The sequence below is a fragment of the Neovison vison genome, chromosome 4 (genome assembly GCF_020171115.1).
Source record: "Neovison vison isolate M4711 chromosome 4, ASM_NN_V1, whole genome shotgun sequence".
NCBI lineage: Eukaryota > Metazoa > Chordata > Mammalia > Carnivora > Mustelidae > Neogale > Neogale vison.
In genome coordinates this window covers 5,213,305-5,216,351 of record NC_058094.1, presented here as the reverse complement: position 1 = coordinate 5,216,351, position 3,047 = coordinate 5,213,305, and the positions used below count along the sequence as shown (strand labels likewise).

Here is a 3,047-nt window from a genome sequence, read left to right as displayed (position 1 = left end):
TTTTATTTTTTTTATTTGACAGAGAGATCACAAGTAAACAGAGAGGTAGGCAGAGAGAGAGAAAGAGAGAAAGGGACCTCAGACCCCGATGCGGGGCTCAATCCCAGGACCCTGAGATCATGACCTGAGCTGAAGGTAGAGGCTTAACCCACTGAACCACTCAGGTGCTCCTCAATCAGTTCTTAATCTCAGGGTGGTGAGTTCAAGCCCTGCATTGGGCTCCACACTGGGCATGGAAACTCCTTAAATAAGCAAACAAGAAAACAAACAAACAAACAATTAATAAATTAATAAATACATAAATAAATATTTTAAAAATTTAAATATTAAAAAAACAGCGAGCGCTTACTTGGGCAGCACAGATATTAAAGTTAGAATAATACAGAGAAGATTAGCATAGCTCCTGTGTAAGGATGAAAAGTACATTCATGAAGCATTCCATATTTTAAAAAATACTCATGAATTAATTAAGTAAGCAAATACATAAATTTAGAAAGGGCGTGAAGTTCAAGGCATCCAGGTATCCTAGCACATGGGTAACAGAAAAACAAAATTTATATTTACATTTTACATGTTGTTCTACAAAACACATAGTGAATGAGGAGAATCCCACCATTCATATGTTCCCAACTTTGTTCGGGGTAACTTACTGTCAGTTATGTAAGGGTGAGAATGCAAAGTCCCCTGCATTTGAGATAAGATCCCATAGTAAAATATCTTGACATTTAAAGGGGCAGTGGACGAGTGATTCTTCTGTATTCTTTCTGGCACGGGCAAGGACTCTGAGCGCTATGACCATAATTAAGACGCCCCCTCACATTGGGAGCCTGTAAGAATAATAGAAGGACATGAAACAAAGGAAGCTAATGAAAGCGTTCGTGTGCGGAGCTCAGTACGTCCTCACCAGAAAAGCTGTGGAAAAGACATAAAGGAGGACCCGGAAACAGAGTAAAAGAAATGGAACTAATACTATGTTGCGGGAGACATTTTTGCTAGTAAGGGAATTCGGGAAAATGTACCCAGACCTTGGAATCCCTTCAAGTTTGTGAAGGGCCAGACTGGAAGGGACTGAACCCTCTGTGCTCTCTGAGCACGGCCAAGGGCATGGCAAGGGCTCCCTGAGGCCTGGTGGAGCAGTCTGTTCCTCAGGGTCTTCTAACGTTGCAGAATGTTCTGGAAGGAGGACAACATGGTGGTGGGACCAGGGCCCTGACCCCGTGAATATCCCAAACAGTGACAACTTAGCATAACCACGAATTGGTGTTCTGTGTTCACCTGGCAGCACGTTCAGGCCAAGACCGTGATGAGGGCGCCTGGCGAGCAGGGCCGAGGGCACCGGTGTGAGACGAAATATAACACAACAGGAAAACCTGAATTCCAGATAAACAGTGATTTTCTTTTTCAGCGTCCCTAGTGTTTCACCCTGCGCACTTACACTAACACACAAGAGAGCAAGAACGCCATGCGGGCGTGCAAACGTGTGTGCTGTGCATATGACACACGTGCATACTGTGTCTGCTATGTTATTATGTAAACGGGCGTGTGGCCACGTTCACCTGAAAGTCCAGTTGTGGAGGTGTCCTGTGTTAGACTGGCTAGACCCGCTAACCCTCGGCTGGACCCGCTAACCCTCAGCTGGACGGTAAGAGGAGGAGAGCTGGATCATGTCCTTAGACGCACCCTCTTCAGGTTAGAAAAGTCAGACATGGTAGCAGCACACAGAGCCTCCCAAGGCTCTTAGCACCAAGACCCAGCAAGCATTGGTGGCCTCACACCCGCACCCCACAGGGGCCGGCAAGTGCATCCCAGTGGTAGGTCTCAGACACGCTCGGAAGCCCAGTATTCTCCCTCTTCACACTCTGCCCTGTGACAATGTCGCTTCACCAGCAGTTACTGCGCTTGGCCAAAGCCCTTCCCACCCAGAAAACAGCACCAAATACCTCCTCATGGGTAGTGTCCAAGGAATCGAAGGCTGAGAGGTTTGAAGAAAGGGATCCTTTTTATTTGGCATGGTACAGTTAGTTTTTTCTTACAGGGAGTAAATGTTTCCCTTTCAAATTAAAAATATCACCTCTATAAAACCATCTTGGTAGCTCTGATGATAGAGGTTGTGACTCATTGGAGCCCCACATACATCTGTGAGAGGTAATTCTTCACAGACACTGTGGGGTTTCATGGCTGCCTTTGGGGTATGACTTGACCCCTTTCATAAATACTCTATTACAGACTTTCTCCGAGAGCTGAATTATAGGGATGCAGTTAGGAAACTCACAAAATGTGTGGTGGCAGAAATTAACCCAAGGGCTTTACATTATATCCATTTCTTGATGGATCACTAGTATTTCTATTTTTGGGGACTTCTTATTGGAATTTAAAAATAGTGCCCGTAATCTCATATTCGCCACTTTTTCCCAAGTGTGACTTCCTTACAGTAAAGTTATCGGGGTAAGACCCATTAACAACAAATGGACTGAAGCCGGACTCCTGGGTGTTCAATGAGATACACAACAGTAGCACAGAAATGCGAAGACGGGAGAAAGAATGAGCTGGCCTGGGTGGGCAGAGATGCAATAGAGGAAGCCCATGCATGGTGGCTGCTGGTCCCGGGACTCATCATGGAGAGAATTTAGAGAACATGAGCCCACAGGGCACATGAGGAGATGTACAGGTATGGAGCTTCCCACAGGGTCAGTGAGGTCAGACAAAATAGTATAAAGATGAACCAACATTATAAACACCTGGAACCTGCTCAGATATGGTCTGAATATGTATCTAAACATAACATAAGATTTACGGTAGGTTGGATCTCTCGTTCTATATACTGATTGATAGACACATTGTGGCAGCTTCTGTGAATGCTCAACAGATGTCTCTTCAGCAAATATCATCCCGGACCTCTGCAGGCATCCTAGTAAGCACCTATCACTTTGCACATGGGGCTTTCTCTCACTGGGTACCAGCGACCTGGTATTGCCAGAGGGACAGCTCCCAGGACAGCCTTCAGCCAGTCCTAACAAGCTGGGATGACTTTGAAGCTTTAACTATTT

General features: G+C 45.5%; 1 non-coding gene across 1 annotated transcript; it reads left to right on the top strand.

Moving 5' to 3' along the window:
- Positions 1-341: 341 nt before the first annotated feature.
- LOC122905718 lies at positions 342-448 on the top strand. The gene has a single exon (XR_006384411.1). It is a non-coding gene; the product is annotated as a U6 spliceosomal RNA (small nuclear RNA).
- Positions 449-3,047: the final 2,599 nt, after the last annotated feature.